This window comes from Miscanthus floridulus, chromosome 6 (genome assembly GCF_019320115.1).
Source record: "Miscanthus floridulus cultivar M001 chromosome 6, ASM1932011v1, whole genome shotgun sequence".
Taxonomy (NCBI): domain Eukaryota; kingdom Viridiplantae; phylum Streptophyta; class Magnoliopsida; order Poales; family Poaceae; genus Miscanthus; species Miscanthus floridulus.
In genome coordinates, this window is record NC_089585.1 from 68,545,136 (window position 1) to 68,569,112 (window position 23,977).

Below are 23,977 nucleotides of genomic sequence, written 5' to 3' on the forward strand. Positions count from 1 at the left end.
TTGCGCATCCGATTCTTTTGCTATGTCCTCCCCTTAAACCGTAACTTGATAGTTCGCATAGAACTGAAGAAATTTCTTTGTATCAATAGGAATATATCTGTAACTGTAACTTGTAAGGACTCGTGTGGACATGCATGTGGTGGCCGAGAGTGGTGCTGCTGCTTTTTTTCAAGCTCCTGAACTCCTGCAGCGAGGACTTGTACAGAGTTATCTGTCTGCTTCTATATGAGACTCCTACAGAGTGATGCTTCTGTTCTTCATTTCCTTTTTGTTGGTTTTGCAGGTTGTATGGACTTTAGGTAGGTGACTCCCAAAAGTGTGTGATCCACTGCTTAGCAACGGTAGGCTATTCCCATTGTTGCTGCAGCTTAATGAGCATGCTAAGCTCTCAATGCTCAGGAATATCCCTATCAATTTTTTTTATGCATGCATTGCCTCTTTTTTTTTTGTTATAACATGGCTGATATCTGTGTATTAAATTACTCAATGAATGAAGAGATTTTTTTTGTCCAGCTATATATTTATGTTGCAAATCTGAAGGATACAATAGAGACTTGGTGATTTTTTTTATTTTTTTGTTTTGTTTTTTTAAAACCACCATTTGGTGCAGCCTTCACAGGAGGCAGATGCAGGACTAGGATCGAACCCCCGGTTCTTATAGTTCCTTAGGCAAGTAGCAATAGCACCAATAATAAAGGGGGATGAAGGATCATGGGTAACGCGGTCAAGCTACCTGCACCTGGCTGGCTGGCTCCTCCCTTGGAGCCTTCACCACTGGGCCACATGCCCATCCACATAGAGATTTGATATTCCGTAAAATCTTTTATAAACTCAAGGCAACTATAAGTTGCCAAATTAAAGGTTGATGTTGTGTTGAGTTTACTTCAAAAAAAAAATGTTGTGGTGCCTTTTTTTTACCAAAATGCTACAATAAGTTATTACACAAAGATATTTTCTTTATAAACAACTCATGTATCATGTACTTTACTTTAGAAGCAGTTCTAGATTTATTGTAAAATGTACTGATTCTTCTGCTCCAATTTAAATGGTTCATTGACACCAATTTTAATTTTAATTGAAATAACTTCATTTTAGTTGTTTCATTTATTGCATGTACTAAATAAATTAGCTGGTTTCAACGTGAATGCACTCAAACATCAATAGGAGTGCATTTAAAGGACATGCTCGATGAATGGAGCTCGTTTCCATTGACTTTCCGCATAACTTTGTAACAAAATATCTGTCGTACAACATCCATAGAACTATTTGTATTATTATTATTTGAAAAAAAAAACATTATGATTTCACCCTAGTCTTATGAACTCTTTTACGTCGACACGTGTGCCTATCCACTAGCACCCTCAAAGGAGCAATGGAGAGGTGCACTGGAGCTTTCGAGTGAGTGGCACCGAAGTTTCCTAGTGGACCAGTCCTAGGCAAAGAGAAGAAGCCCGGAGGCATACTTCTGTTATGGTTAGTAAGTATAGTTATAGTTAATAGTTAAAGCCACCACCTCCAACACTAGCATCGACATCTGCTTTGCCGCTACCCCCTGCCTTACCGCCACCAAAAGTAGTTCCATCTGCATCAGTTTTGCCACCTTCATATCCTCCAGCATCGCCACTTGCGCTGGAGCTGCTGCTCTTACTTGCCTCAGCTTCTCCTCCAGCTCCAGCACTAGCATCGACATCTGCTTTGCCGCTACCCCCTGCCTTACCGCCACCAGAAGTAGTTGCACCCGCATCAGTTTTGCCACCTTCATATCTTCTAGCATCTCCACTTGTGCTGGAACTGCTGCTCTTACTTGCCTCAGCTTCTTCTCCAGCTCCGACACTAGCATCTACATCTGCTTTGCTGCTATCCCCTTGCCTTATCGCCACCTAGAAGTAGTTGCATCCTGCATCAGTTTTGCCACCTTCATATCCTCCAGCATCACCAGTTGCGCTGGAACTGCTGCTCTTACTTGCTTCAGCTTCTTCTCCAGCTCCGGCACTAGCATCTGACATCTGCTTTGCCACTACCCCTGCCTTACCGCCACCAGAAGTAGTTGCTTCCGCATCAGTTTTGTCACCTGCATATCCTCCAGCATCGCCACTTGTGCTGAAACTGCTGCTCTTACTTGCTTTAGCTTCTCCTCTAGTTTCAGCACTAGCTTCAGCCCCAGCAATGGCTTCATTTTCAGCTTTATCTAGAGCTTTAGCATCAGCAACAGCTTCAACAGCTTTAGCTTCAACTTTAGCCAGAGCTTGACTCTCAATCTCAACACGATATCGACACCAGCTGCTACATGGCCAGACACTTCTAAAATGTAAGCAAGAACATTATGTTACTTTTCATATGTTAAAAAGACATAAATATTTATGGTGATGTATTTGTAGCCATGCAACTGCTTGCTTAACTGCGCCTGTTTGCATCTTTTATTGTTTGTTGTTGCAGATATAGCTAGGAGTATGTTATATAACTAGGGCATGATACTATTGATATAGTTTACCTTTCACAGTCAACGCACTACAGCAACTAAGTTGCACTCGGGGAAGTCTTCTCCAAGTGCAACACTCGGGGAAGACCCTCCGGCTAATCCTCATCCGGCAAAGGCGTCTTTCCCGAGTGCCGAAAATCGTGCACTCGGGGAAGACTTTGTCGAGTGTCGTGCTGGTACTCGGGAAAGATTTGACGCCGTTGGCCGACGGCCGACACCGTTTTCTTTTTTTTTCTTTCCTGAGTGCAACACTCGGGGAAGATTTTTGAATTTTTTTAAATAATCTTTGCCGAGTGCCGCAGCTCAGGCACTCGGCAAAGAAATTTATTTTTTTTAAAACCTTCTTTGCTGAGTGCCGCAGCTTAGGCACTCGGGGAAGCCACCTCTAAAAATTCTTTTTTTTTTGTTTTTTCCTTTTTCATGTAAACAACAAAGCATATATATATCACAAACCACAAATCAACAACAATATATCACAAACCACATTTATATAACACAAACGACCAAATTTGTCCGAAATCCACAATATATTACAAACCACACATTCAAAAGTACACACTATTCCAAGTTCACAAGTTCAATACATAAAAACGACTCCGCAGGCAGCTCACGGTGACTGTGAGGGTTGGGACGCCCCAGGGTGCGATCCTGGCGAGTGTCCAGGTGGGGATGGCCCGACGTGCGATGCCAGCGGCCCTCCAACATGGTTCGACGCCGCCCCCGATTGATGCTGCAAAAAAGAGAAGAGATTGCACGTGAGTGACAAGATAAAAATGTAAGGAGTTTAAAGAAAAGTTGAAAATTTCGGCAGCACCTCCCCTACACGGGGAGGTTTCCAAAACCTACAAGAAAAACGTCGGCACGAAGGCCGACAACCACATTTCCGGCACGAAGGCCAACACATCAACAAATCTGGCACGAAGGCTGACACATCAACAAATCCGGCACGAAGGCCATCACTAGGTTTGACACTAAGCATGAGCAAAGAAAGTAAAACATCCGTACTCATACTCACTGGAGTAGACTCTCGACGATGTGGTGGTGGTGGTGGTGCAAGCAGCTGTGCTGGGATCTCCCAACCTTGTTGCGCCCAAGTTGTTGCACGAACTTGAGCAAACCTTCTTGCTGGGCCTCCAAAGCTTATATCCTCCGACGCTCGGCCTCCCACTCGGCCCGCTCAGCCTCCCGCTTAGCCAGCTGGGCCTCCTGCTGGGCCTGAAGTTGCTGCACCTCGGCCTGCAACATTTGACTCCAATGTTTCAATAATGCAGAGCTAAGGAACGTAAAAGTCAAAGAACGACGAATGAAACTGGAATACTTACCTAGAGTGTCGCCACCGATGTCGGCCGTTGGCTTATGGGCATGCTAGAGCTCGTGCTCGCTGCTCGTAGGCGGTTGAGAGGAGTAGAGCCCGTGTCGAGGATGCCATCGCCAATGTAGAACCACCCATGCTTCTTGCCTTGCCCAATCCTCATCACTTGCTCAGGATCAAGGCGCTCCTCGGTCCTCGGATCGTAGTCCGGCCTGTGGACTAACCTTAACGCCTCCATGTACGAACTGAGGCGGGTGTGGACGCTGGAGTTGGTGTACGCCTCTGGGCCTGCATCTGGGTTGTACTCGATGTTGGACTTTGCCGGGCCCATGTGGCCCAGAGCATACGCCGTGAGTTGGCCAATTGGCTGGCCACCGTGCGCCGCCTCCTGCGAGAAAGACAACAACATGTGGTTAGGAATTATGCAGAATTGAGCGCGGCTAGATTAGACAAATGGTGGAGACTTACATATGCCTTTGTGTATTTGCTGAGGCTGGCGCTGCCTTGATGGTGAGGTACACCTGGCATCATCATACGGTGCTCGCTTTTCTCTTGGTGCGCCTTCTACCAGTCCGCGTCCAACCATTTGTCCACTATAGCAGCCAAGCAATCGGGAAAGGTGGCGCACCAGCTCGGAATCACCTACAAGCCATTAGAAGATCAAATTAGGCATAGTTAATCTAAAAGGAGATCAATAGGAGATATTTTCTATTTACCTGTAGGTACCGCTCCCTTGTCAGAATCTCTGTCTCTCTTCTTGCCTGAGTTCTGTTGATTCTTCTATTACGGTAGGTGGCGTTGTAGTCAATGTGCGCCTAGAGGCGGGACTCGTGATACAAGTCCGAGACACGCCTTTTACAGGAAGCGTAAGCCACCTAATACGCCCTTTCCTCCCATCCCGGCTGGCATCTAAAGAAGTCCTGCATAAAGACACGAGGTATCCATTATTTTATTTCAAGAATGTCAAATGAATGCAATGAATTGAGGGCCGTAGAGCGAGAAAGGCTTACCCACAACTCCGTAATCACCTGATCCGCCAAGTTTGTGTGCCCATCGGCGGGGAAGAGGGCATACTGGTCGAATGAGGGTATCTCTAGGTCCTCATCCTCCGACGTCCACACCAGGCCAGGGAAGTGTTCCCTGCACAGAAGTCCTAGGATCCCATTGACATTGCGAGCCTCGACCCCCTCCTCCACAAGCATCCAGTTCCTGCACAAGTGGTTAACAATAGTTATTATTAGCTCTTATTATGATTTTTCAACATATCAAATGAAGAACATATGAAGTTACTTACCTATCCCCCTCGGGTGCAATCAGTGGGCGGCGGTCAACAGGAATCGGTCGCTTTGGGAGCTGGCTGGGACCTCACTTATAGGGTTTTGAGGCTGCAGAGGAAGTCGAACCCCCTGCCCCCTCCTCAGACGTGTGCGGAACCACCTCCTTGAACACGTGCGGAACGGCATCGTCGTACATCTACGGAACAACGTCCTCACCCACTGTGGGCAGACAGACGTCGTCGTCCCTAGAAGAGCACAAGGAGCTACGCTCGTGGTTAGTCGATGGCTCCCGCCTAGGCCTGCCCCTTGGCCCGCTCTACCTATGCGACATCTTCGTCTCCTCAGCCACTGACGTGCCCCTCGGTCTCGAGTAAGTCAAGTGACAGCTCCTCCTAGTGGGCCCCATCACCTGCAATTAAAAAGAATAAACCAGTATTAGTCCAGATAAATGAGAAGTACTTAGCAAGGGATGCAAAATAAAGAAAATGTAATTACAAAATAACATAGTATTACATGTATTTCTAATATTCTTCATGATCGGGATTATCTGGACGATAGGTATCATCATCACTATCAAGAGCCACAAAATCATCAAAAGCCTCATCCTCATCGCTTTCATTGCCTAGTTGTAGTCCATCAAGCATTTTCAAGTCTCTCGAATCATGCACCTCATCTGCAGCTTCCTCATCAACAACCCATTCCTCGTCTACTTCCATTTCAATCTCTCTGGTTAAGTCTATCTCAAGCATCCCTGGTAGCCCCTCATCTTGTTGATAGAACTCCCCATCATGCGTGGGTGGGTTCAAGTTGTAATCATCATCGTTTGGGCGAGGTAATTTACCATGTGGTGATACCTTGTGCACAATATACCAACCCTAAAGACGTGGGTCGGTTTTGCAAGCATATGGACAATAATAAACTTGCCTAGCTTGTTGAGCCACAATATAGACATCATCTCCTTCATAGAAGGAATCCTATCTAGTTTCGACTATCCCAAGTTTAGGGGACTTTCTCTGTACTACAGGTTTAAACCACTGGCATTTGAATATGACAGGCTTAGGTGCTTTTTCACCATGGTATTCGAGCTCGTATATTTCTTCAACTATGCCATAATAGTCCTCCTGATCAGCGTCGGGCGTAACTACTCCGGGCATAAATACTCTAGTATTCGTGGTCCTTGCATTGGGCCGACTCTTCTCGTAGCCTGTTGTGTGAAAGCGATATCCATTCACGTCATAAGCGTTAAATGACGAGACCTTATAGTCAAAGCCTTTGGCCACTTGTTGTAATTTGGCACTTATAGACAAATAACTTTGGCACTGCAAGATCAAGCAGGAGAGAAATGAAATTAGGCAACTAGGAACGCCAAACTTAGAACGAGCTAAGTTGGTCAGAAGGTACCTTTCTTTGGAACCATGTAATGAAATTAGGCGAACCATGTTGAAGAAGGGTCTCTCGTTCATGGTCAGAAGGTGGCCTTGGATGATGCCAGTATTGATAAAAAAATTCCTTGCAACAACAAGCAACAAGGTTGTTGGATGCAGAAAATTTACGGAGTATGTAACAAGTTCGTTGAGAACTTACCCCTGATACTTGTCGACTTCCTCAAGGTTCATCAACACGTAGAGCATGATCTTGCGCCACTCTTCATTGGTCAAGAACTTTTTGGACGCTCCACTTGATCTCCTGTGTTGCCCTTTGAATAGGCTGAGGGCCGATTCATTTTCATCCTCATTGTAACGAGGGGGTGGATTATGCACGCTAGGGAGGTTCTCACTATAGTATGACATTGTGAAGTTTGACACCTCCTCACGAATGAATGCCTCTACTATGGAAGCCTCAATCCTACCTTTGTTTCCACATTTCTGGCGAACAGTCTTTAGACATCTCTCGATTGGATAGCACCAACGGTTCTGCACGGGCCCCCCCCATTCATACCTCGTTCGGGAGGTGTAAAATCAAATGTTGCATCAACAAGAAAAAGGCAGGTGGAAAGATCTTCTCCAACTTACAGAGCAACTCGGGTGCCATTTTTTCCAACTCCTCAACCACTCTCAGAGATATCTCCTTGGCACAAAGCTGGTGGAAGAAAAAGCTCAACTCTGCTAGCACCTTCCAAACATGTTCAGGGACGTAGCCTTGAACCATCGATGGAAGAAGCCGCTCAATCCATATGCGGAAGTCATGACTCTTCATCCCTAAGACTTGGCCAGTATCTGGGTTCGCTCCCCTCCTCAGATTCACTGCAAACCCATCAGGGAAACTTAATGTCTACATCCATTCTATCACTTTCGTCCTGTGCTTCTTTTCCAAGACGTAATCAGCCTTAGGCCTTTTCCGTGGTTTGCCGTCTCTTGGAGGCATCATCTGTAGCTTTGGTCTGTCACATAGTGTTGCCATGTCTACTCTGGCCTTAGGGTTGTCCTTTGTCTTGTCAGGAATTGTAACACCCCGGGTGTTTAAATATTAAAAACAGGACATGTCATCATATGCATTACAAGGCATTTGGTCATATTGCAAACTTTGATATGCATTCACTAAAACAAGTTTACATTTATGTTAGGAGTGTTGAATTGAATTGTTTGAATCAAGTTCAAAATTTGGTTTGGATTTGAATTTTCGAGAAAGCCCTGATTTTCAGCATTTAAATCTTACCCTAAAAACTCATTTCAAAATCTAAGCATATTTTGGGGTTGAGCCCAAAAGAAAAAGTGTAGAGCTTGTTAAGTTATACAAAGTTTGTTTTTGGAGTTTTCAAAGTTGTTATGAAAAATTTGAAGTAATTCGAAAAGGCATAATTCGTTAAATGTTCCCTATTTGAATTCAAAAGTTCATTTCAAAATGTAGACTGAATTAGGGGTTTGTTATAAAAGCAAAGTTGTAGAACTTTGAATTTTGAACAACTTATATTTTTGGAGATTTTTGAGTTGTTATACAAATTTGGGAGTAATTTGAATTTGAAAATGAATGACAATTCTGTAAATTCTGTGAACAGTGTTCATCGCCTAAGCTACATCGTCGGCGACCTTCGGCTTGCTTCCAAGCACATCATGGCCATCTATGGCATCGTGCTGGCACAAGAAAAGGCTTCCGCTTGGTTTCCTTGAGCTTCTGAGCCGCTCTATAAGGCCGAGACGCCGTCGCCGTCGTTCTTTCTTCTTCTCTGTTTTTCCCGTCACCCTTGCTCATCTCCGGTGAGTCCATGCCGTCGCTGTAGTGCCTCTTCAGCCTCAGCAAAGCTTTCCACAACTCCACCTACTCCTTGCGCACTCAGCCGACCTGCCATTGTAGCTTGATTTCGCCAGGAGTCACCGTTCATCGTTGTTCTTCTTTGCGGCTGCCAGCATCGCCATCGCGTTCGCCTCACTATGGCCAGTGCTCCTCGGTGCGTATCCATCCTTGATTTGTAGCCCTTCTTCTTCACCATGTTACCGTGGTCCTCTGTGACCTTTTGATTGAACCATTCCTCCATTGCAGTCACCAGGAGTCGAGCTTGCCATCGCCGCCGTTGCTGTCACCGTCGTCTGACGCCACCCTTGCTGCTCATCGTCTACCGCACGTTCTAACATGTTTGTGGTGAGCTTCTGTTGCTTCTCGAGTAGTTTTAGAGAGCTCTAGCAACATCTAGTTGCTTGAACGCTGTGGTGCCACCGTGTCTTGCTCGGTTGAGCCGCCATGGCCGGTGTAGTGCTCGGTTCTGATCGCGTTTGGTCTCGGTTGTGCCACCAATCGTTGCGCCTTGTTGTGGTGATCACCGTGGTGCCTTTACCTTCGCCGTTGGTCTCACCGGCGGCGAGGAATCACCGGTCAGTGCACGTGTCGCCGGAGTCAAAGCCGGAGGTTGAAGATGACAGGCGGGACCCGATGTCAGTGACTCAGCGTTCAAATGGAATTTTTTTCTATTTTCTAAAATGAATGAATAGTGTATGCTTTTGTTATTTTTGTGTAGAATTATTTAAAGCTCCAAAAATTATAAAAATTTTTGTGTGACCTCTCTGTGATGTATATTATTTAAGAAAAATATGAAATGTTGTTTTTCAGTACATTTTGAATGTGATAAAAATTGCTTAATTAATTAATAAATGAGTTTCGATAAATTTTCTAGGCTTATTTGTGTATCCAAAAATTATAAAATTATTTTGCCACTTAGTTATCATGTGATAAACATTTACAAAAATTTTGAGGTCAATTGGAACAAGTTGATTTATTTCATAATTTTTAATTAATTAATTAATTCATAAAAACAAATAGTAACCTTTAGTGATTTAGGTTTTGTTTGAATTTTTGATTGAGTGATGTCCTTGGGTCATTAGTTGATAATGATCCTTGGCAATTGAATTAGGTGTTACGAAAAGGTTTAGTTAGTTTGACTTGTAACTGTACCGCGAAGGAAAGTTGTATTCTAGTTGTTAACTTTTACATCCATCATCGAGCATCATGTTTTGTATTCCGCATCATGTTAAACATGGCATTGTTACTACGTGTAGTGAATGAAGGTGAACACATGGTAGTTAATCAAGTTGCGGAGGAGGTTAATCCGTCTGTTGAGGTCGGATCGAATACTTGTGGAACGTTGCAGGAACCGGACTTTTCCGTCAACGAAGGCAAGCCCCGGATGCATACAACCCTACCTTGTGTTTTACAAATTAATTTCACTTTTGCTTTTCTATACTGCATTAAGTGATTAAGGGTTAAGTAAAAGCCTAATTGGTGCATTACCAACATTGTTTTTTTTGTATCTACCTTGTTACTAGTTTTATGTCGTAAATGTCTAGTTATGCTTAGCCATGCTTAGACAAATCAAAATCAGGTGATTACCTATCACATGCAGATTTTAAATGGATCTTTGGTTACTTATGTGATCATGAAATATGAGCATGTGGAGTAATAAATCTAGACCGGGCGGATTTGGTATGTGAGAGCCACAAGACATGGAGGTCTTGTGAGCGGGTTCTTTCCACCTATGTCGATTAAGGTCCATCCGTTGTTGAACTGTGTGCGGTGAGACTTTGTAGTACTAACCACATACTCTGGTAAGCCTTAACTTGGTGATTCTATGACGAGAATGGCTACTCGCGCACTAGGAGTGGAGAGATGGCGGGAATAGCGTGTACCCACGTGGCAATGGACTAGATTAGTGGAGTACTGTATTCTCGGGTGGCGCGGACCCGTTCTTATTTTAGAGGATCCGAGAGTAGGTTGGTATATGTAGGTCGGAGATCTGCATATGTCGTGTGGTCTGGAATTCCCAACTGAGTTATAATCGGTTTGAATCGTCGTTACTCCTCGGTTATGGAGACTCACTTCTCTGTTCATCATCCTAGTTTAATAACTAGAACTCGAATAAGGTTTGCGAAGATGTTGGATATGAAGTTTCATGATCTCAATATGGATCGTGTAATCTTTGTATACGATTTTATGAAGTTTTAAATGTCAAATTAAAGAATTTTGTTAAAAAGCTTTTACGCAAAATAACTTTGATTATTGCTAAATCTATACCTTGAATCCCTGAGTCTGCATTCCTAAGTTTATCAGTTCTTATCTCGGTTAAGTCTTGTTGAGTACTTTTGTACTCAGGGTTCGTTGACCCTTGTTGCAGGTGAGCCTCATGAGCAGATCTGTTTTGGATCATGCTGCATGACTATTGTTTTGATCTGACGATGAGAAGTAAATGTGTGGCCCTTGGGCAGGGCAGTTTAATTGTGTGTTTCGTATATTGTTATAATGCCACTCCACTACTTTGGTTTGTAATAAGTATCGAACTTAGTTGTATGGTTTGAAACAAATGGTTTGTAAACTATGTTATTGTAAGTCTTCCACTATTTTTACTCTGATGTATATATTTGAATAAATGTTATAATACTGCAATGACTCTATAATGTGATCCTGCTCAGAAATCGTGGATGATTCGGAGTTCTCCGAGGACACCCGACAGACTTCTTAAGTTACCAGGAACATGTGCATGGATGTCAAAGGTCGTTGGATAGTGACAAGTGCATGTGGGCCCTATAATTTAGGAGGTTCTGCCACAGAATGGTATCAGAGCCAGGTTACAAAGTTTTTGTTGTATTATTTTACAAAAATTTCAAAACAAATTGGGATGACTAAACTTAACTTGTTAATTTGGTCCAAATTGCTTCTGACTTATCTTATCTCTTTCTCACCATTCCTTATTTGATTAAAAAGGTTTTGTGTGGTAGAGTAGTAATCTTACTATGCCCTATATAAAAACAAATATTGTTTATGTGCATTATAAGCTTTGATGTTTTTGTTCGTAAGAACGATTCATGCATCATGATTAATTCACTCGTTACTTTCTTCACCTCTAAGTCTGGAGTTGAGTAGTGAGTTTGGTTTGAGTAATATAATCCATCCTAGCTGCTCTTTAGACTTTGATCAAATGGTCTTACTTGGATTAAATTGGCTTCCTATAGTATGGCTCGTACCAAGATGACGCCCCATAAGTCCACTCGACCCAAAGGAGTTCCTCATCACCAACTTGCCCCTAGGAATGATGGTGCTAGCAGTAGTAGCTCTAGGCCTGATCCCTAGATAGAGATATAGAGGATTTCTATAGAGTTAGCATAAGCTACTAGAGATAGGGCCTTGGATGCCATACAGGTAGGAGAATTACAGAATCAATTGAGGTGTCTCACCACCACGCACAGGAACTACGAACATATGTTAGTTCGTATGGTGGAAGGAAGGAATGAAGCTTAGCATAGGGAAAATGTAGCTAGAGCTAGAACTCATGAGCTAGAATTCTATGTAGAAGATTTAGAAGAACATAATACTTATCTGCATGAGGAAGTTCATAGGCTAAGCAATCTCCTAGATCCAAATCATGAACCCCAAGCTGATGCAATGGACCTAGGTGTTATCCTTGCCGATGGTAGTGAATTAGAAGAAGAAGAAGAAGATCCTGAAGAATTAGTAATGATCGATGAAAGTGATACTGAAGGCGGTAATATTTTCAGAATAGGATACCAAGCCTAAAGTTTGAAGTAATCGAGGAAAGGAGTAGAGTTGTACAATAGTTAGTTCTAGTTAAGTTAAGTAGTTTTGTTTAGGTTTATGCAGGTTTGTGTTTCTTTTAGTAAACTCTATGTAATGTGTCTGGAGTAAGCTGTTGTGCAATTCAATAAAGACTTGTGAATAAAGTTTGGTTTGTTATGAGCAGATGCGTCGTACGTGGGGTTCGTATATTCCTAGTACCTCACAAGATGAGAATGGTATTCCAGATCCACCACCAGTTCTAATAAATCTGGCTAATGCTATAGCCGCACTTGTCAATGTGATGGTCGAAAATTCTCGTTTGCTTCATGAGATAGCTTAGAGTAATCAGAATCAGATGCAAGAAAACTGTGGTCGCCACCATAATAGGCAGGAGGCTACATATGTTGATTTTATAGACACAAAACCACCGGTGTTCACCAAGGCAGATGAGCCATTAGAGGCTAATGATTGGCTTCAAACCATGGAGCAGAAATTTGATCTTATTCTATGCACGGAGTATCAGAAACCTACGTTTGCCGCCCAGCAACTTCAAGGAGTAGCAAGTGCTTGGTGGGCAAAGTTAGTGGCTATGCAACCAGCTAGCATTCCAATAACTTAGGGCTGAGTTCCGTTACTGCCTTCAGAGCCCATTATATCCCTGAAGGAGTTATGGCTATGAAGCTGGATGAATTCCTTGCTTTGAAGCAAGGGGATCAAACCATGATGCAGTATGTGGGAAGATTTAATCACCTGTCACAATATGCATCTAAACATGTCAATACTGATGCCAAGAAGAAGAGGTAGTTTATGAGAGGCCTAAATACCAAGCTGTAGACAATGATGACAACTTGTACTAATGTTACTTATCATGAGGCTGTAAATATTGTAATTGCTTCAGAGGCAAAGTATCGGCAGCATAAGGAGCTCAAAAAGAAAAAGAGTATGCCATCTAGATCTTTTGGGGGAAATCAAAAGAGGCAGAGGGTGATTTATCATCCAGTAAATTATAATTGTCCTCCTTATCGTCCACCGCAGTTCCAAGCTGGGTAATAGTCAAATGTTCATCCTGCTATAACCTACCCAAATTCACAGCAGACCAATGCTCCTGGTGGCAATGCTCCAACGTCCTAGGGTCACAATTATCCGTGTTACAATTGTGGAAGGACTAGTCATTTCTCCAAGGAATGTTCATATCCTAGGCAGGCTAATCAAAATTATCAAAAGGCCCCTGCCAATCAACAACAGGGTCAGACACCAAACAAGAACCCCAATCAGAATGCTCAGAAGGGCAAAGATGAGAGGAAGACAGGATGGGTGTTCTATATTCAAGCTGGGGAAATTCTAGAAGGGGAGCCAGTGATGATGGGTATGTTTCCTATTGCCAATCACCTTGTAGTTATACTTTTTGATTCAGGGGCATCTCATTCATTCATCAATAGAAAATTTGTGGTAAAGCATGAAATTTCAATTGGGGCAACAAAGGAAAATTTCTTTATACAGTCGCCTAGGGGGCGTCTGTGTACTAAGGAAATGGTATACCAGGTACCCGTAAACCTAGGTGGGCATATTTTTCCCACTACCATGATTATCCTTAAGGATCATGATATAGATGTAATCTTGGGAATGAATTGGATGTATCAGCATAAGGCTGTTATAGATGCTTTGAATAGAACTATAAGGGTGAGTTTGCCAGATAGTAATTCTCAATTTCTCATCCAACTTCCAACCTTAAGAAGATCAGTGGGCAAGGTTTGTGCAACTGCTATCAAAGAGATTAGAGATATCCCGGTAGTGTGTGAATTTTCGGATGTGTTTCCTGAAGATTTACTCGGTCTACCACCTAATAGGGATGTCTAGTTTAACATAGAGTTGCAACCTGGAACAGCTCCGATTTCTCGGAGAGCTTATAGGATGCCACCTAAGGAATTGGCCAAGTTGAAGACTCAGTTGCAAGAATTGATTGAGAAGGGGTTTATCCAACCTAGTTCATCACCTTGGGGATGTCTGACAATTTTTGTGAAAAAAGAAAGATGAGACCCTGAGGTTATGTGTCGACTATTGTCCGTTGAATGAAGTGACCATCAAGAATAAGTATCCCTTACCTCGGATAGATTTGGTTTTTGATCAATTGGCCGGAGCCAAAGTTTTCTCCAAGATAGATTTGAGGTCAGGATATCACCAAATCAAGATAAAGCCTGAAGATATTCCCAAAACGACATTTACCACAAGATATGGATTATATGAATACTTGGTAATGTCTTTTGGTTTGACAAATGCTCTAGCTCACTTTATGTATTTGATGAATTCAGTATTCATGCCTGAGCTAGACAAGTTTGTAGTGGTATTTATTGATGATATCCTAGTATATTCCAAGAATAAAAAAGAACATGCGGAACATCTTAGAATTGTTCTGACCCGTTTGAGAGAACAACAACTATATGCCAAGTTCAGCAAGTGTGATTTTTGGCTTAAGGAAGTACAATTTCTTGGACATGTCTTGTCAGCTGAAGGCGTTGTAGTTGATCCAAGCAAAGTAAAGGATGTGCTTGATTGGAAACCGCCAACCATAGTTCATCAAGTTTAGAGTTTTCTAGGATTGGCAGGGTATTACCGTTGGTTTATTCTAGATTTCTCTAAAGTATCAAAGTCAATAACTAAATTGTTGAAGAACCAAGTCAAGTTTGTCTGGTCATCTAATTGTGAAGAGCCTTTCCAGACTTTGAAGAGACTATTGACTATTGCACCAGTATTAGCCCAACCTGATATCAAGAAGCCGTTTGATGTTTATTGTGATGCTTCAGGTATTGGTATTGGATGTGTGTTGATGCAAGAAGGCCGAGTCATTGCCTATGCATCGAGGCAACTTAAGGAACATGAAGAACACTATCCGACTCATGATCTGGAGTTAGCAGCTGTGGTCCATGCTCTGAAGATTTGGCGGCATTTCCTGCTTGGTAATACGTGCTATATTTATATAGACCACAAGAGCTTAAAGTATATCTTTACTCAGTCAGAGTTGAACATGCGACAAAGAAGATGGTTAGAACTGATTAAAGATTATGACTTGGAAGTACATTATCACCCCGATAAAGCAAATGTGGTTGCAGATGCCCTCAGTCGCAAAAGTTATTGCAATTGTCTGGTAGTGAGAACAATGGGTTTGACTTTATGTCAAGAAATGGAGAAGTTAAATGTAGAAGTAATTCAACAAGGTAGTTTGACCAACATAATTATTGAAGCCACTATTCGAGATAAAGTTATTATTGCTCAGAAAGAAAACAAGGGCATAGCCCATATCAAAGAAAGGGTTAGGAATGGAAAAGCAGAATGCTTCAGCATAGATGATGAAGGTGTGTTATGGTTCAAGGATCGCCTGGTGGTACCAAATGTTCCTGAGTTGCGGCAGTCAATTCTAGAAGAGGCGCATGCTACTAGGTTATCTATCCATCTGGGAAGTAACAAGATGTACCATGACTTGAAACAAAGATTTTGGTGGACTAAAATGAAAATAGAGATTGCTAGATACATAGCAAAGTGTGATACTTGTCAAAAGGTGAAAGCAACACATTTGAGGTCTGCTGGTGAATTACAACCATTACCTATTCCATCTTGGAAGTGGGAGGACATAAGTATGGATTTTATTGTTGGTCTACCCAAGACATCAAAGGGATTTGACTCAATATGGGTTATTATAGATCGACTAACCAAATCAGCACATTTTCTTCTAGTTTAGAATACATATCCCACTATATGGTATGCCAAGATGTATTTAGAGCGAATTGTGAGTCTCCATGGAGTACCCAAGACTATTATGTCCAATAGGGGTACACAGTTTGTCTCTAGTTTTTGGAAATGGTTGCATTCTTCATTGGGTACCAAACTACTATGTAGTATAGCTTATCATCCGCAGACTGATGGACAGACTAAAAGAGTCAATCAAGTGATTGAAGATATGTTAAGGTGTTGTGTCCTTAACTATTCCAGTAAGTGGGACGAATGCTTACCTTTGGCCGAGTTCTCATACAACAATAGTTATTAGGAAAGAATTAGAATGGCTCCATTTGAAGCACTCTATGGTCGTAGATGTAGAACATCGCTAAGTTGGTCTAAGCCTAGAGAAAGAAGGTTCTTTGGGGTTGACCTTGTGAAAGAAACAGAAGACAAGGTTAAGTAAATACAAAGTAATTTGAAGATAGCTCAATCCCAACAAAAGAGTTATGCGGATAGACGACGTAGACCATTGGTGTTTAACAAAGGAGATTTTGTATATCTGAAAGTATCACCAATGAAGGGAGTTACCCGTTTTGGTGTTAAAGGCAAGTTGGCACCTCAATATGTTGGACCATTTCAAATTTTAGAGAGGTATGGAAAAGTGGCATATTGCTTGAAATTACTAGAACATCTCACAGCTGTGCATGATGTGTTCCATGTTTCTCAATTGAAGAAGTGTCTCCGAGTGCCTAAGCAGAATGTTGAGGTTGAAGGAGTGGAACTTGAACCAGATTTGACTTATTCCGAATATCCTATCCGAGTTTTGGATCAGAAAGATCGTGTTACTCGAAGAAGGACAATCAAGTTCTACAAGATACAATGGAATCAACATTTAGAAGAAGAAGCTACTTGGGAATCAGAAGATTACTTGCTAGAAAAATTTCCAAAGTTTCTGGCGTCAATATAGAATAGAGTAATGTTAGTTGAGCTCGGTTGTTACAAATTATGTTTTGTAAAGAGACCTCAGTTGCTTTATGGATAGATTTTGTATGTGTTCTTGCGACACATTTCCTTTTCCATTACTTACCCTATGGCTTTGAATCTCGGGGCGAGATTTCTTTTAGGGGGAAGGATTGTAACCCGGGTGTTTAAATATTAAAAACAGGACATGTCATCATATGCATTGCAAGGCATTTGGTCATATTGCAAACTTTGATATGCATTCACTAAAACAAGTTTACATTTATGTTAGGAGTGTTGAATTGAATTGTTTGAATCAAGTTCAAAATTTGGTTTGGATTTGAATTTTCGAGAAAACCCTAATTTTCAGCATTTAAATCTTACCCTGAAAACTCATTTCAAAATCTAAGCATATTTTGGGGTTGAGCCCAAAAGCAAAAGTGTAGAGATTGTTAAGTTATACAAAGTTTGTTTTTGGAGTTTTCAAAGTTGTTATGAAAAATTTGAAGTAATTCGAAAAGGCGTAATTCGTTAAATGTTCCCTATTTGAATTCAAAAGTTCATTTCAAAATGTAAACCGAATTAGGGGTTGTTTATAAAAGAAAAGTTGTAGAACTTTGAATTTTGAACAACTTTTATTTTTGGAGATTTTTGAGTTGTTATACAAATTTGGAAGTAATTTGAATTTGAAAATGAATGGCAATTCTGTAAATTCTGTGAACAGTGTTCACCGCCTAAGCTACATCGCCGGCGACCTTTGGCTTGCTTCCAGGCGCATCGTGGCCGTCTATGGCATCATGCTGGCGTGGGAAACGGCTTTCGCATGGTTTCATTGAGCTTCTAAGCCGCTCTATAAGGCCAAGACGTCGTCGCTGTCGTTCTTTCTTATTCTCTGTTTTTCCCATCGCCCTTGCTCATCTCCGGCGAGTCTGTGTCATCGCCGTAGTGCCTCTCCAGCCTCAGCAAAGCTTTCCACAACTCCACCTACTCCTTGTGCACTTAGCCGACCTACCATTGCAACTTGATTTTGCCAGGAGTCACCGTTCATCGCTGTTCTTCTTCGCAGCCGACAGTGTCGCCGTCGCGTTTGCCTCACCGTGGCCAGTGCTCCTCGGTGCGTATCCATCCTTGATTTGTAGCCCTTCTGCTTCACTGTGTTACCGTGGTCCTCTATGACCTTTTGATTGAACTATTCCTCTGTTGTAGTCACCAGGAGTCGAGCTTGCCATCGCCGCTGTTGCTGTCACCGTCGTCTGACGCCACCCTTGCTGCTCATCGTCTACCGCACGTTCTAACACGTTTGTGGTGAGCTTCTGTTGCTTCTCGAGTAGTTTTAGAGAGCTCTAGCAAGCTCTAGTTGCTTGAACGCCATGGTGCCACCGTGTCCTGCTCGGCCGAGCTGCCATGGCCGGTGTAGTGCTCGGTTCTGGCCACGTTTGGTCTCGGTTGTGCCACCAATCGTTGCGCCTTGTTGTGGTGATCACCATGGTGCCTTTGCCTTCGCCGTTGGTCTCACCGGTGGCGAGGAATCGCCGGTCAGCACGCGTGTCGCCAGAGTCGAAGCCGGAGGTTGAAGATGACAGGCGGGACCCGATGTCAGTGACTCAGCGTTCAAATGGAATTTTTTCTATTTTCTGAAATGAATAAATAGTGTATGCTTTTGTTATTTTTGTGTAGAATTATTTAGAGCTCCAAAAATTATGAAAATTTTTGTGTGACCTCTCTGTGATATATATTATTTAATAAAAATATTAACTGTTGTTTTTCAGTCCATTTTGAATGTGATAAAAATTGCTCAATTAATTAATAAATGAGTTTCCATAATTTTTCTAGGCTTATTTATGTATCCAAAAAGTATAAAAATTGTTTTGCCACTTAGTTATCATGTGATGAACATTTACAAAAATTTTGAGGTCAATTGGAACAAGTTGATTTATTTCATAATTCTTAATTAATTAATTAATTCATAAAAGCAAATAGTAACCTTTAGTGATTTAGGTTTTGTTTGAATTTTTGATTGAGTGATGTCCTTGGGTCATTAGTTGATAATGATCCTTGGCAATTGAATTAGGTGTTATGAAAAGGTTTAGTTAGTTTGACTTGTAACTGTACCGCGAAGGAAAGTTGTATTCTAGTTGTTAACTTTTGCATCCATCATTGAGCATCATGATTCGTATTCTGCATCATGTTAAACATGGCATTGTTACTACGTGTAGTGAAGGAAGGTGAGCACGTGGTAGTTAGTCAAGTTGTGGAGGAGGTTAATCCGTCTGTTGAGATCGGATCGAATACTTGTGGAACGTTGCAGGAACCGGACTTTTCCGTCAACGAAGGCAAGCCCCGGATACAAACAACCCTACCTTATGTTTTACAAATTAATTTTGCTTTTGCTTTTCTATACTGCATTAAGTGATTAAGGGTTAAGTAAAAGCCTAATTGGTGCATTACCAACATTGTTTTTCTGTATCTACCTTGTTACTAGTTTTACGTCATAAATGTCTAGTTATGTTTAGCCATGCTTAGACAAATCAAAATCGGGTGATTACCTATCACCTGCAGATTTTAAATGGATCTTTGGTTACTTATGTGATCATGAAATATGAGCATGTGGAGTAATAATCTAGATCGAGCAGATTCAGTATGTGAGAGCCACAAGACGTGGAGGTCTTGTGAGCGGGTTCTTTCTGCCTGTGTCGATTAAGGTCCGTCCGTTGTTGAACTATGTGCGGTGAGACTTTGTAGTACTAACCACATACTCCGGTAAGCCTTAACTTGGCGATTCTATGACGAGAATGGCTACTCATGCACTGGGAGTGGAGAGATGGCAGGAATAGCACGTACCCACATGGCAATGGGCTAGATTGGTGGAGTACTGTATTCTCGGGTGGCGTGGACCCGTTCTTGTTTTAGAGAATCCGAGAGTAGGTTGGTATATGTAGGTCAGAGACCTACATATGTCATGTGGTATGAAATTCCCAGCTGAGTTATAATCGGTTCGAATCATCGTTGCTCCTCGGTTATGGAGACTCACTTCTCTGTTCATCATCGTAGTTTAATAACTGGAACTCGAATAAGGTTTGTGAAGGTGTTGGATATGAAGTTTCATGATCTCAATATGGATCGTGTCATCTTTGTATACGATTTTATGAAGTTTTAAATGTCAAATTAAAGAATTTTGTTAAAAAGCTTTTACGCAAAATAACTTTGATTATTGCTAAATATATACCTTGAGTCCCTGAGCCTGCATTCCTGAGTTTATCAGTTCTTATCTCGGTTAAGTCTTGTTGAGTACTTTTGTACTCAGGGTTCATTGACCCTTGTTGCAGGTGAGCCTCATGAGCAGATCTGTTTTGGATCGTGCTGCATGACTATTGTTCGATCTGACGATGAGAAGTAAATGTGTGGCCCTTGGGCAGCGCAGTTTAATTGTGTGTTTCGTATATTGTTATAATGCCACTCCACTACTTTGGTTTGTAATAAGTATCAAACTTAGTTGTATGGTTTGAAACAAATGGTTTGTAAACTATGTTATTATAAGTCTTCCGTTGTTTTTACTCTGATGTATATATTTGAATAAATGTTGTAATACTGTAATGACTCTGTAATATGATCCTGCTTGGAAATCGTGGATGATTCGAGGTTCTCTGAGGACACCCGACAGACTTCTTAAGTTACCAGGAACATGTGCATGGATGTCAAAGGTCGTTGGACAGTGACAAGTGCACATGGGCCCTATAATTTAGGAGGTTCTGCCATAGGAATGTCCATGAGTGTTGCCCAAAGTGCTTTGGCGACATTCTTCTTAGTGTGCATTACATCTATGTTATGTGGAAGGCGAAGGTCATCAAAATAGGGAAGCCTCTCCAATCCTGACTTATGAGTCCACATATGTTCCACACCATAGCCTATAAAGCGATCTTTGTTTGGAGTATCTTTCTTTGGATTGCATTTCTTTCTTTTACCCTTCTTTGGATTATCTTTCTGCGTTAGGACCATGAGAGCATCTATCTGAGCATGAACCTGGGCACTAGTCATCTTCTGAGGTGCAGGGTCGGTCACCGTGACAACTTCGTGAAGTTCTTGGTGTCTTCTCTAAATGCATGGTCAAGAGAGAGGAATTGTCGATGCTTGTCGAACGATGAGAACTTGCCACCCTTCTTCAACCAAATAAACTATAGAGCTGCCTTGCATACCGGGCCTGGAAACTTCCCGTGGACACACCAGCCGGTGAATATCCCATACGCCAGGAAGTCATGCATGGAGTACTGGTACCAAACATACATTCTAAAGTTCTTCTTTGTAGCTCGGTCATAAGTCCATACGCCTTCATTCCAAGCCTTGATCAATTCATCATAAACAGGCTCCATGTACACACCCATTTTGTTTCCCGGGTGTCTAGGAATTATCAACGTCAAGAATATGTTTTGCCGTTGAAGTAGGGCCCTGGGGGGAGATTGAGGGGGATAGTGAACATAGGCCAACAAGTGTATGGGGCCAACATCATTCCATAAGGATTGAACCCATCCGTTGCCAGCGCAACACGTACATTACAGGCCTCTTCATCTTTGCCATGATGGTTGCCATTAAAGTTTTTCCATGCTTCACCATCTGCTGGATATACCATCTTATCAGGATTGTATCGAATGCCATTCTTGTGCCATGTCATCGGTTTCACGGACTCCTCAGACATGAATAGCCATTGGAGCCTCGGTATGATCGAAAGGTGTCGTAGGACTTTCATGGGGATGCCCTCATTCTGCTCCTTGCCATCACCTTTGTCTACCTCCACATACCTAGAGGATTTACACTTTGGACAGTACTTTGCATCCTTGTGTTCTTTCCTAAATAGGATGCATCCCTTCGGACAACAATGTATCTGCTCATATGGCATCTTCAGTGCCCGAAGGAGTCTCGTTGACTCGTACAAGCTGCTCGGTAGATGATGACCCTCCGGAAGTAGATCCCCAATAATTGCCATCATAGCATCAAAGTAGGCTCGAGTCATGTTGTGCTAGGACTTCAACCCTAGTAGGCGCCCAATGGCATCCAGTTGAGAAACCGCTGTCTTCTCATGTAGGAACTTCTGTGCCGAATCCAACATGGCCAAGAACACCTTAGCGCTTGGCTCTGGCTCCTCCTCCTCATCCTCCTACTCGTCCTCCGTAGGTCTTTCAGTGAACATCGCATCCTCATAGTCACCTAACCATCCTACTACCCCGCCATCACCATCAAATGCCTCCAAGCCTCGTCTCATGACCTCCTCTCTAGGACGGTAGGCTTCACCATGGTGCACCCACCGGGTATAGTTTGGCATAAATCCATACTTGTAAAGATGCTTCATCATGACTTCCCTTGTTCTTCTTTTCTTGTTTTCACATTCGCTGCAGGGACAAAACGTGTCTCTCGCTTCCTTAGCTGCCTTAAATGCATGGTCCAAGAATTTCTCAGTCTTATCCATCCATTCACGGGTGATTTGAGCCTAACTTGGGCGTCCCGTGTACATCCACTCACGGTTATCCATCCTCTAGCATATACACATAACGGAGTAATATAACCATCAGTCGCATCTGCACGGCGTGCCTACTGTCTAATAGGTGAGGATAGGTCCTAATCCCACCCGCGGATGCGTAGATGAGGTTAGTTTCCATGCTCTACTCCGATCCAAGATAGAATTTCGGCAGCACCTCCCTGCTGCTCTCCCAATACACGTCCTGGCAGAGAGAGTGTGTATCTGAAGAACAACAGGGAGGTGGTGCCAAAACTCCGTCTTGGATCCAAGTAGAACATGGAAACTAACCCATCTACGCATCCACAGGCTATCTAAAAATGTGGACAATCTGAAACAGATACGGTCATAGATATACAAAGATCCGCATACCTCCAACCATATCTATTTCGGACAGGAGACCCCTAACTGGGTTACGCAACCTAAGACCATGATACGGATAGAGGGGTTATACCTAGGGTGCTAGTGAGGTCAGGCTAGTAGGGCAGAGGCGAGTAGGTGCAGTGGCGATGCGACGTGGTGCAGGCAGACCCGCAACACCGACGAAGACGATCGGGTCACCTAGGTCCCTCCGATGGGTCCTCCTGCATAAAAAGATAATACATTAGTGTTAATTGAAAATTTCGGCAGAACCTCCCCTGCACGAGGAGGTTCCCAAAACCTGCAGAAAACATAGGCATGGATTAACTATCGATGACGATCCAGTAAAACATAGATTCATATATAGTACTAAACTTCATCAGCAAAATTGTTTCCTAAAATTGTTTCCTAACATCAGCAAATCACCTAGTCTTTGTGTGCAGTTAGCAGCAGTTCATATATAGTATTGAACTTCATCCATTCCTTGACTAGACGTAGATTCATGAAAAAATTAACAAACCTGAGTGCAGCAAGGCTCTCTCAGTCTCCTACTAGATGTGCAGCTAGATTAACTGAAGACACCACATATCAGCTCAAAGCCTGAAGATGTGAACATAAACACTGCAATAATATAATGCAGCAAAGGAACATTAGGTTATAGGATTTCGCACAACCTCTATAAAGAATTTCAGATATCACAGGATTTGAATCTAAGTAGATGCCTCTACATAAGAGATCACCATGGAACCAAATGACTAGAAATGACAGGCTTATTACCTGAACCATTCTAATACATGTTATCTGCTAAGTTTAAATTTAAGGTCACACATCTGTCTACTAAGTAAAAGCAAATGGATTTTAATTTAAGATCAATCATCTGCCATGATAATACTTTAACAAGGCATACATTGCATAAATTCAACTAACAAATAGTTCTTACTTGATTTACTTCACACAGTAAGGTGGCAAAGATGGGCTATATTGAAAGTATTAAATTGAAGCAGAAGCAGATGTGTCCTCTGTCGAGAACTAGGATAGATCTTTCCTATGCTAACCATATTATAAGCAGAAATGCTACACAAACAAACAAAAAAATTTATATGCTTTCAGTTAGTGCTTAGTAGTTCAACCATTGCCACTTCATTATAGGTTAAATCTAATAGCAAAGCCAAATTGTCTATGGATCAGTCAAAATATATATTGTGATGCCATTGAAAGCACACTACAACTATCTGTATAAGAATTTACATAGAAGTTATAAAGACAAAACACAAAAATATCACCTCAGTTGCCGTTAGTTTATCCAAGCACATGGCTGAAACCTTTCATAACACAATTAAGGTTTGATATAAAAGATAATTGTAATCTAAGCAGTC

The 23,977-nt window shown here is 42.1% G+C and overlaps 1 pseudogene; it reads right to left on the reverse strand.

The window, feature by feature from the left end:
* Positions 1–1,493: 1,493 nt before the first annotated feature.
* Positions 1,494–23,977, reverse strand: part of LOC136460656 (uncharacterized) — a 35,100-nt pseudogene continuing 12,616 nt past the window's right edge.